Raw genomic sequence first — 12,677 nt, forward strand, 5'->3', positions numbered from 1 at the left:
CTTTTGAGTCTCAGTTTGAGTTTCAAATTCAATTGGAAAGTTTCCTAACTACCTTTTTCTGTCTTCCTTGAACTTCATTTTATCCACAGATGCACGAAGCATTGCAAACATATTCTTACAGCATTCTCTACCAGTCTGCCACAGCCTGGGCAGCTCTTGTTTCCTGCAAGATTATTCATTTATTTTGAAGAGGAATGGTATGGAGGTTATAATTGTGCCAGCTCTCAGCTCCTCCACTGAGAACTGAAGAGAGCAGTACCTAAATTATAGATGCTGTTATGAAAATGACAAGCCTCAAGTTCCTGTTCAACAGTCCACCTGAGCCCCTGACCCTGGGCAGAGTTACCCAGAAATATCATATGAGCAAGAAATGGCAGACTGAGGTCTAGTTTTACCCTTCCAGGTATGGTTCTGTTCCTGTTTATTGCTGGTTGACTTCATGAGAAGAAATCCATTTGACATTTTAAGATTTTCTTTCTTGGATACATAGGTTTGAGCAGCTGCTGCTAACCTCCCCTACAGTTTTGAAGCCAGTTTGTTTTCAGTCAAGTTAAACCTTAGAGCCAAAACTGTCAAACTTGGGTGACTACATTCCACAGAGAGACATGAAAGCAATTGGCCAGATTTTTGAGGATGGAAAACAGTCTGAGTTTGGATCAACTTAGCACCTCCAAAAGTCAGGCCGTTCATTTAAGTGAGCAAATATGTATTTAGATCCCCAAATAGATTTTTTTATTTGGAATAGCTGGCTATTGTTTTAAATTTCCTCCAACAGTGAACTGTCATTCTCAGTAAGCTGTCCTGCAAACTGTTACCTTCTTTCTTATTTTCAAACTTTGGAGTAGAGAAGATGATCTTTAGTGCAATGACTAAGTTTTATACATATGTCAGAGAATAGATAAAATAGGGTATATCACAGGAAAAGGCTCAGGAAAACATGCAGACTATTACTCTAAGCAGGCACCTGCTGCAGTCACAGTGCACCCAGGCAAGCTCATCCTGAATCTGACATATTATTGTCACTAAGTAGATCTGAGCAATATAAGGAAAACTTGCTATACTAGATGTGCATCTTAATGTGCAGGGGGGCAAATTCCAAAGGCAAGAACATCTCTGCAAAGCTAATTTTAGCCTAAATGTTGCCCAAGTTTAACCAGGATCCCAACTTCAGTGTGGTGAAGCCTGTGGCTCTAACTGGCTGGCCCACTAATGGATGCAGTCTAACAATTGATCTCCCTATAGTAGGGACATATGTTTGCTCCATGGGAAAACTTCAAGGGTATACAGTCCTTCAGTGCCTTCTGCTCATCTAAAGAGGTCAGCCTTTTCTTATAAACAATTAACTGGGGATGTTTTGTTTTGTTTTGTTTTGCAGCCTGCTCCAGTAAAGAAATCCATAGGATGCCCATCCACAACTGTTAGTATTACATACAAGCATAGCGTGGACAAAACAAACTCTAGTGTTATTTCACAGTGTGGTTGCTTTCATGCAAACAGAGCTTATACAAACAGAGTAATTCAAGCACGGATAATTCATGTTAACTCTTCACTGAAGACACATCCATCAGTGGTGCATAGGAAGTGATTTTAGCCTTGCTCTGTTTTCAGTTAGGTTGCTAATTAAGAGAAGTTAATCTAAACAAGTTTGAACTGGATTCAAAGTGTCAGCCTTGCAGATTTTTTTCTAGTTTACATAGATCAAATAAAATTAATTAATGTAAACTTTTGGAACTTTTCTACTGAGGACGAGATCCCGTGTAATAGAAAATATTAGCACAGACTGCAAAAATAGATTCCAAAGCTTACAGCACCTCTTTTTCTGATGTCTTATACTTTTATTTCATATGACTGTCTGCAACTAAGTGGAGCTGGCCATTTAACAAAGGGACTAGTCAGGTCACTGAAATATGGAGTTGCCCTTTGCTTGTATTTGGATAACTCAGATGGATAAAACATTGCTGAACATTATTCAGGAATGACATCAAACATTTTGCCTCTGTGTACAAAAAATAGCAGTCTAGACTGAGAGGAGGCTTTCATCATTCTTATTTTCTACTCAACTTTGCAAAAAAAAAATCTTTTTGAATAAATTATTAAATGAAGGCATTTAAAAATAATAAAACAAAGCTGCATTTAAATCTCAAACAAGGATGAAGTACCTGTGGAAAGAGGAAGGACATTTTCCTCCTTTTACCATGGTACCTTACAGTTTTTGAAGGTGATTAACTATTGAATGCTGTAATATTAAAAGGATTCTTAAAAAGCATTTTATTGTGAGGATTCCTGATTTAAAGAGGTGCTTCAGGAAGTAATCAGCTGTTTTACTATCCTGTTGAGATATCTATCTCTGACACTGTAAGCTCAAGTAGTATTCATATCAATGTAAGCAATGTTATGGCACACAATCTCAGATTAAACTGTGTGGAAAGCAGCTTCTAACATTGCATCATCTACATAGCAAGAATATATGCTATTAATAGGTTATACTTACAAAGACAACAAACAAATATGATAGGTATGCTGTTCAGGAGAAAAAGGCTTCATCACTGTGTCATCACCATATTCCTCTAACCTAAAAAAACAAAATAACTTTGATGAGCTAGGAACATGATTTCAGAATAAAACTACTTGTGTTTTCTTTTTCTATGTCAATCTGTGCACATCGGATCAACTGCCTTGGCACTTAAACTGCTTGCCTCGTCTCACACTGCATCCACCAGGGCAGGCAGAGGGACTTGTGCTAGAAGTCTCTTCTTTGAAAAGGAGAAGACTTTAAGAGGGTAAATTTCAGAGGAGTTACCCTGATTTTGGAAACCATTCCCTGTACCAACTGGTTTATCTAGGCTATTTTTGTTTGAATCTGTCCTTAAAGATTTCAGAAGCTAGTTGTTCTACTAGACCTGACAACAAGGCTCTAAAAAAGCCTCTTTTTAACTCAAAACCTCATCTAGTACAACCAGAATCTAAAAGCTAGAGCAATATTCTCAGCCCAAAATTCATGAGGAAAACACTCTGACTTGCTACCTAAGGTTATTCAGCACTGATCAAAAAACATAGGTTCCTGAGGAGAAACAGTTTAATTGATCTAATTCTAAATCTATAGTATTCTGCTTATATATACAGATAAAAGGATTGAGCCCAAGATCAAAAGTGTCTAGTAGTTGCATACTGAGAAATTAGCTTGGATCTCACCTGGATCTCATCTCATTTGAGCTCTGGAAGTGTGTGCTGTCACACAGCTCCCCACAGCTCAGGGCAACTGTCACCTTATTTACTGTTAACCACCTCAGACCTTCAAGAGAGACTCGCATCCCCCTTCTAAGCCCAGCCCACCTAGCCTGCAGCACAGGGACAATACCTCCAAGCAGAGGCAATATCTGTGCACAAGGACCTCAGTTTCATCATGAGTCTTAAAATCAGTAGAGGTTTTCTCCTAAATGTCCTAAAGCCAGGGCATAGAAATCAGACTCCCTGGCCTATGTCTATGTGATTCTTGGTACTCCAATATCTAGGGTTACATATTGCTAAGTTAAACAGTGTCAGGCAAAGTTCTTGGGTAGGGGAAGTGCATCAGCTATACTGTAAAATTACAGTTAGAATAGTTTAGAATAGTTTGAATAGTTGTGATAGTTGCAAGCACAGCTTTGATCTTGCCATATAGGACTTCCCCAGACATAGTTCAAGCCCTGGCACCACTCCCAACAGGTGGTGTGGATGTGGATGCCCTTTGCTGAAGGGTAAGACTTTATTAGTGCAGTTGCAAGCCACTCTGTGACAATTTGCCCTAGTGCCAGAACAGGGCTCCAGGATGCTTTGCCTAACACCAACCACAGTTTAAGCACTTGCCAGGTTAAGACATACTTGCCCTCTTCACAAAATCAGGACCAGGTGTGAGGCATTCTCCGAAGGTTTGGAGACACTGAGAGAGCAGATGATGAAGTGGATCACTTCAGCCACCCTCAGTACTCCAGGGCACTCTCTGACACAACTCTGGAGAGCAATACCTTTTCATGGCTATCAGAAATGGAAGTGGAAGTGGAAGCACCACGAAGCACAGGTTTGCTGCTGTTATAGGCAATATAAAAATGAAAAGGGTTATACATCTTCCCACCTAGGTGCTCATTTCCATATTTGTAGTTTTCAGATGAAAGGGTATGTCCTGTTGCAGTCTTAACTTCCAGTAAACAGAGATATGGTTTCTAATAAATGCATACTGTGTCCCATAGAAAGTACAAATCATGTCCCTTGCTACTATGCAATAAACCTTCTGGATACATTTTATTTAATTAATCAATGCATAGTGAGGTTTTTATTTTAACATCAAGTCACTCCTTAACTATTAGAGTTCACTCCCTGGAGAGAAATGTCCCCAATTATCATAATTATCGTATAGTTCAGCTCCTGCAAATTTTATATTATGCATTTAACTTCTGGCATCATAAAATGGGAAGTGCAAAGTACACATGATGTGCCTTCCTTCACAGATTAAGAGTAGCATCACCTACTTCCTGGATCTGTGCCCTTTTTGTAATTTTGACAGGGAATTACATTAACATTAGCCATTCTCCTCTGTTGCTAAAGTAAAAAACATTTTTTTTGCATCCAACCTACTTGCTATAAACCTCTCCTCCATGATAGCAACCATTCAAAACCTGTATATTCAATTTTTAGAAAAATTCCTGGAAAAATTTCTAAAATCATAATAACAGGTCACTTTGTAAACTTTCATTTTGGAGATTACATGTGTAGAAATTTCTCAAACAAGTTTCCTGTCTACAGAGACATTTGTTCAACTTGCCTGACTTTCTCCTTACTTATCTTTAAGAGGTAGGAGCTGTCTCTGTTACAGTGGCACTGACATACCAGGGCTACTCCCAACAATAGTGATGTATTAACTGCTTTCCAGGAAAGAATGCTCTCTCTGCAGTAGTAGCCTACTTACCTGATAAGTTATCCCAGAAATTCTCTGTGTTAATGTACTTAATCTTCTGGGGTTTATTCAGAAGTTTTTCAAGATATTTACTAGAGGAAAGATCAAGAAAGATCATAGTTGGAAATTTTAAGTTAATTTCACCACTTGAAATGTTGAGTTGCATTTATAATTAAAAATAATTCATCTGCATTTGGTACTTTTTATAGTATATGCTTTGAATCCTTGGATAAGCAACCTAAGGATGTATTTAAGAATAAGAGCTTTTATTCTCAGTCTTGTTTATTTAGGTGCTTTGGACACATTCTATAGCTTCCTTTCTGCAACATGCTTCTGTCCCACCATCATCATCCATTTATTTTTACTCCTAAATGAACATTTGGAATTGTCACTTAAGAGAAAGCATATTTTGTCAACGTCCTTCTCTGTTCTACTTTACTCAGTTCTGTTTATTTTCTTGCCATATCGTCACTTTACATTTCTTTAAATATTGACTTAGAAATTCTTTAAATCTTAACTAAGAAAAAAGACAGACTTCTTTATTGGTTTGTGTTAGAATTGCTCAAATTATACTATATTTGCCCATGCAATAAAACAAATTTTAAAAAACAGATTTTGTTCTAAATCAAGAAAATCTACCACAAATAGAACCATAACAGCTTGTTAGCAGACAGTGAGAATATTGCTGTGACACAAAAGTTTCTAGATTTTTCCAAAAACAAGTAAAACAATGAGATAGTGGTGTGAAAAGGAAGAATATATGGACATGGATTATGGAAGAAAACTCAAGAATGTGGGTTCACATGGAGCTACTAAAAATACTATCATATTCCAGCAGTAATGTTTTTACAGATTAAAATCAAAAAGATAACTGGCATTTTAAGGATAAGTTATTTTGAAAATATGAACCATCTCATTATAAAATTAGTTTTGATTCTTTAAAAACATTTGGCTTCCATCTGCTACAAATTATAAAGCAAACAGAATAGGTACAGAAGAGAGAACATTAATTACTCTTTTTATTCTTTTCTTTGATTTATGGAAATGATCTTGTTTTAGTATAAACAAACATTATATATTTTGGTATAAGGAGAAAATTTTCAAGTAGAAAGATTATATTTCCCTGCCCACTCCCTTTTACAGCTCCTCTTTCAGGTCAGCTTGTTCAGACACCTTCAGCTGAGTTTAAAAAGGCTGCATGTACATAACTTCATGTTCTAACCCAACTATGTATTGGCCAGCACCCACAAAAGGCAGGTAGATTTAACACTTAATCACTAATGTGCTTGCCATCCTGACAAAGCACCTGATGACTTTCTGCTGGCAAGGCAGGCATCAGACACAGGTGAAAAGGCCAATCTCCAGGGCTCCTGAGGATGGCCCCTCAGCATGGCAGAGCTGCCATCTTCTACCACAAGCTGAAAGCTCCCGGCCTGAAAAAATTTCATTAGTTGATTATGGAAATTCTTAGAACCCGGTTTTGTAATTCCTTCTTCTGGTTCATGGCACTGAATAGTGTGCCATTAAGGGCAATAGCTTTGTTCACCAGGTAAGAAGTTCTTTAAAAGACATATGGCAGCAGAATCCTGGCCTTCGCTCAGGTCTAAAATGAATTTCAAGAGAATGGAATCCTCCCATTTAAAAAAATGCAGTGCTATTTACATTCAATTTTCTTACAATCTTCCAGCCTAGATTTTCGTTATTTTGCTTCACTGACCTTAACTTCTGAGGATTCCTAAATTTCACATTTTTCTGAATACCGTGCTCCTGACCAGTCACAGCACTGCCACTACTTAGTGATAGTGATAACCTGTTCTATATATTCTATCAGCTAAATCTAGAATTAAACTTTAATTGGGAGATTAACTTAATATTGAATAGAAGGTTTGAGAATTTGTGAAAGTCCTCTAATATTTGAAAGCAGAAGACTAATTCATATACATTGATTTATTTTGTTAGATTTGTTCTGCTACTGGAGTAAAGAAGCAAAATATCCTCTAATTTTCAGCATGAACATAAGAAGAAAAAAATTTATTTTTCTCAAGAATTTCAAACTATCCAAATTTTGTACATCAAATATTTGCACTAATCTGAGAAAAAATCTGAAGACCAATGTGTGTTTGCAAACATTCTCAATATAATTAGAAGGTGCTTAATAATCATATGCTATTAGAGTGCAAAAACGTCTTTCAATAAACATAAATAGGCAATTTAAAGTAATAATTAAACTACATATCATTTGCAGAAAATTTAAAACAGAAAAAGGCAAAACAAATTCTGTTTCCCCAAGTCTGTTCCTCATTGCAACACCAATTATTTTCAGGCTCCAATAAGGTGTTTAAAATTTGATCTGAGCACTATCCCGAATGCACTTTACCAAATAATTACTCATTTAATTTCATGCAACAGAAGAATTGCATATAGTTGACTCATCTCCCCTTTTATTTTCAATGTTTGAAACTGTAGTTTCTATTTTGAATATACTCAGAAATAAACTTTCTTCTGAAGGCTTCTTGCATTTAAAAAACTGTATTTGCTCAGAACCTCTATATTCCAACAGAAACTCTACTAAAATTCCAGTCTGATTAACTTTTTTTAATGTATTCAGAAGAGTGGAAAACTAGCAGTCATGCCCCAGGGGACAGTGAAGTCCTTTCCCAAGAGATATTTAACAAGCTTATTCATTTTGCTGTGCTTTTAAAAATTAATTTATTTTTAAGTAAATGGAAATTATGTAATCTGGTTAAATCGTATTGTATCTATAAGTACAGATTGACCTTTCCATGTAACTTTATAAATGACTGAGAAGACTTGGCCAAAGAGACAAAATGTCTGGCATCTTTAAAATATGCTGGAGCCTACTTACCTCCACAAGGTTCAGGATAATTTGCTGCCAGCCAACCATATCCAGCTGGAATGTGGCAGCACATTATAAATGACACATGACTTATGTCATCAATAAGTAAGTAAATCAGTCAGCTTGTGACTATGATCACAGAAGCTGGAGTTTCCTTCTCTTTTCCCCCCTCAAAATCTGCAAACTTTCTCTTCTGTCTCACCTCCCATTTAGAAACAGACTTATCAGAATAGGAGAAATACAGTTGCTAGTTGCAGATGTTCATTTAGGCTGACATGCAGTATTAGATTCTCACATGCAGGGAGGTGATGATTCAGACAGTTTCTACTGATACTTATAATAATCTGAATTACATATACTATTTCATGAGTGAGCTCCAGACTGTATCATTCACCCTCTTAAGTGATTCCTTTGATGGCTAAAGATGGCAGAGAAAGAGATGTCAAAAGAGGAACTTCTTTTCTACCTGTAGGTCAGGTTGAGAAGAGCAAGTATTCATTAGTGCTTCCTACTCTTTTCAGGATTATTTCCCACGGCTGGAACTTGTTGGAAATAATCAAAGTGGTCACTGTCTTACAGGTTCTCCAGAGGCAGGCAGAAAGCACCTGTAAGTAAAACTGGTTTCCAGGTGCCAGCTTAGTTCTCCAAGAGCAGAGTACTATTTCTGCATTTGGGTTACCTTCTGAACTGATGTGAAATGCCAAAGAAGCTTTGCATGCTTACTTCCCTCTCCAAACATATCCACACAAGATTATTGTGGATTAAGATCTTTACTTGTGCAGCAGAACAACTTCCAGGCGTCACTTTTACTGGATTTTCAGTATTGGCACACACAGGGTAGACTGTAGGTAGTGCCTTGTTACTGCAGTAAGAGAGCAGCCAAAAATTATTTGTTCCTTACTCAGAACATCTGGGAAAGACATCTGCAATATGTTAGATAGGTGGTTTTGCTGGACTCTTTATGGTTTTGACATAGATTCAATACAGGCACATGATTTGCTTGTTTCGGTAAGAAGTTTTACAGCAGAAAACTGCAAATTATTTTCTTTATAATGATCAGAAAGTAAGAACAGTGATTTGCAGTGGTTTCTGGTGGGTTTTTTTTCCTTAATCCAGATCCAATTTGTCATTCTCTTTCCTGGTTATTTGTGGTAAAGATGCATTGTATTTATTTCTTTAGATTTTTCTGTGGAAGCCCTGATGACTCAGAAGCTTCTGCTGCTACAGCTGTTTTAAAACCTGAAATAATTTAAGTCATAATTTCTTGTACTTCATTATTTCAGAGATTAGTTCAAAGCCTATTAAAGTTAAATCTTCCTTTTCAGCTCTGAATGGGATGGTATTTTAGTCATTAGTTTCATCTTGAGGGGAGAAAAAATTTAGTTCTGAATAACCACTTGGTCCTCTTTAGAACATCTCCAAGAAGCATGGAAAAGTGCACAGTGCTGGATCTGCCACTTCCTGAATTCCAAAGACACTTCTATTCTCTAACTGTTCAACTGTCATCCAGTTCCCAGATGGTGAATGCAGTTTTCTGTTAGACTAGCTTGTGGCCAAGGTGACTACAGCTTCCACAACTTGGTCTGCTCAGCAAGATCAGCTGAGTGCCTGGAACCACAGGCACTGTCCCAAAGCACACTTTGGGACAGTGATTGGTCATTGACCATCATGCACCTTCATGAATTTTAATCCAGGAAAGATGTGAGGCCACCGGAAGACACATGCCAACCTTCAAAACAGAGAGCTTGCAGTCTGGCAAAGATACTGATGGAGGTCACAACCTCCAGCAGCATCCATAAATTGTAGAATGGCCAATTCCTCATGTTGTCCCAGGAGGGCGTGCTCTGAGATGTATTTCCTGGTTATCTGGTGAGGCAGACAGGACTTACAGTGTCTACTCCCTGCCTACAAATGAATCTTGAGAAGCACACACAATCTGAAAAACTACCGTTTTCACCTATTCATTCTGAATATATGTTTGTACCTAGCCCTTAAAAGACTCAATAATGAAAAGTTTATAAATCTGAACAGGTTCAGTAATGGGAAGAGCAATATATTTCCTTCTGTGGGATCAAGGAAACTGCTTTGTATCCAGATGAGGGAAATGATTTGTACTTCTGGTTCCATTTTGGGGTCTTCCAAGCAGCAGTGCTACACAGGGAAGGTAGCCCTAGTCAATGCTTATGTGACTTGATCGAGGTCACTTTGTCTCGAGTCCAGACCTTAGGCCTTTTTTATTTAGAAGCACAGGCACAGCTTCTGGATATAATGTTAGCTCTGACTCAAAAGATGCTGCTAGGATCAGCAATGACTTTAATCTAATTATATTGAGACAGAAAAGTCTGATGCAAACCCCAAAGTCTAAAGAACAGTTCCCAACGATTCTATTATTGAAATACTGAATCAGCAATAGCAACAGTGATAAACATACGGAGGCAAAGTGTATGGTAGACAAATGACAAAGACACGCTACATAGTCTAAAAGCACTTGCCAGCTAAAAATAGGCATAGACACTGCATTTATATATCTTTGGGCTGACTCTGGCATTCATGTGGGATAAAACTATCTTCAGATGCCTCTTAATTACATCCATATAAGTTCTCTTTCTTTCTTGGAACTGTTTGTAAATTCAGTGGGGTCTACCCATACACATAAATTATGGCAGAGCTGGAACATCATACTGCAGAAAAGAATGTTCCCCCAAAAGCCTTGCAGTGCTCAGTGATACCCATAAACTGTGGGGGAAAACAACCCCAACCAGCAACCTTTGCTTCAGACCATGAAGAAAAGACAAAACAGATGCGGGGCTGTGATCCAACGTGCAATGAAAATCTGGGTAACACCTTCTTTCATGGAGAAAGAAAGTTGTGGTAAGGAACAAAACAAAACAAACCAAAACTGCTTTACAAGTAATGGTCTCTGGCTACTCTTGATTCACTTTTCCTAATTCTATGCTCAGTCCAAACCACTTTCAGTATAAAATGAAATAGGATGCCTCTTTATTTGGTGTTGTCAGGTAAATTTGCTTTGTTTTTATATTTGATAGTGTTGGAATAAAGATTCTTGAAATCTCTCTCACTACAGAGTTGACTGACAGCCCCCTAAGTGCTGTGCCTTTTATAGCGTAACATAATTGACAACCCTTAGGTAGCTGGCATATGCAGTCTATGAAATGAAGTGTGCTCGTTCCACATCTGAAGAAAAGTAGGTGCAATGAAATAGCTGCTGTTATTATTAGCCTTTTAAAATAGAATTTATGTGTTTATATTAAAGAAAGCATGATTTCTGGATGTATCAGTCTCAAGCCTTTCAATAGTGATGAGGAAGATCAATGCAAAACAATTTCTGTGTCAAAAAGCACACACATGTCATAAAATATCTGGAAATTACTTAACTGGAACAGGGTTAAAATACTGATGAATTGTCTGCATTTTTAACACTCATTTTAGGTTTTTTTTTTTCAAACACATACTGATCAGCTTCTGAAACACAAAGCTTTCTGTCAAGACACTCTTTTCCAGTGCTCTCCCTAGACAAAAACTCCAATTTTTTGTTCAACTCTGGACCTGGGCACAAAGGCAACCCAGCAAGTGCTCCTAGTTAGGCTCTGAGACATGTTCTGTGTATATGGATACTGTAACATCCTGAGATTCTGTCTCCCAGTCAGCCCCTGTTGACTTCAGCCAACGTACTTACAGCTTAAGGAAGAAAGGTACAGGGGAAAGAGAACAGAAAACACTTTATAAGAAGAATAACTTTAGTTCTGAATTACAAAAGAAATCTACTCTTTTATTTCTGTTTAGGGAAAACATAAAATTTTAGGCATGTCTGCAGAAATGGATTTGGATTAGGGCATCCTAAGAAGTTTTAACCCTCCTACAACCATTTCCTTTGTTTTCTAATGGAAGGAGTCCCCCGTGTCTGCTGCAGGTTAGCTTGCTCTGTTGTAAGGCAGCAGATCTTGCTTCATCAAGTTCTGACCTTTTCTCCTGTGTGAGTTTCTCTCATATCTAAGTCTAAGATGCACGCTTCAGCTCATTACCAATGAGGAGACTTTTTCTCTGTATATCTGACCTGTCTTTATGCCTCATCACAGTCTACAACTTCCTTCTGTGAGGGGACGAGGAGGGGCAGGCACTGATCTCTTCTCTCAGGTGACCAGTGACAAGATTGGAGGGAACAGCTTGAAGCTCTGCCAGGGGAGGGTTAGGTTGGTTATTAGGAAAATGTTCTTCCCCCTTTGGGAGGCTGGACACAGGAACAGGCTCTCCAGGGAAGCAGTCACAGCACCAAGCCTGACTGAGTTCAAAAAGCATTTGGACAATGCTCTCAGGCACATGGTGTGACTCTTGATGAAGGTCCTGTGAAGGACCAGGAGTTGGACTTGATAATCCTGATGGGTCCCTTCCAACTCAACATATTCTGTGATTCGGTAAGCACCTATCACTGGTAGAGTGAAGCCATCAGGCTCAATGGAGCTTTAGGCTGCCACAGATTCTTGCTAATTTTTGGACTACTTCTATGAGGCAGTGAGCTGGAGAGCCATACATCTCCAGCACTGCCACCAGGATATCTGTTCCTCAAGCAACTGGTTGTCACACTACCCATACTAGTAACCTGAACTCATGCTATCTACAAATCCCATCTCTGATTACAAAAGAAGACCCCAAATCTCACTTCAGGATTGTCCATATGTAGGCTAGTAACATAAGCAATCAGCAGCTTTGGACTGGAGCTCAGCCCTAGGTTTGTGCTTAAAAATTTGCATATACTACAGATGTGCCCCTCTGGCTGCGCCCGACCCATGCACGTGACAGGCTCAGCATGGTTTCCTTATTCTGCTTTCAGTGATTTTTTTTACTCCAGAAACCTTAAGCCCCACACAGAGG

This window comes from Serinus canaria, chromosome 1 (genome assembly GCF_022539315.1).
Source record: "Serinus canaria isolate serCan28SL12 chromosome 1, serCan2020, whole genome shotgun sequence".
NCBI lineage: Eukaryota > Metazoa > Chordata > Aves > Passeriformes > Fringillidae > Serinus > Serinus canaria.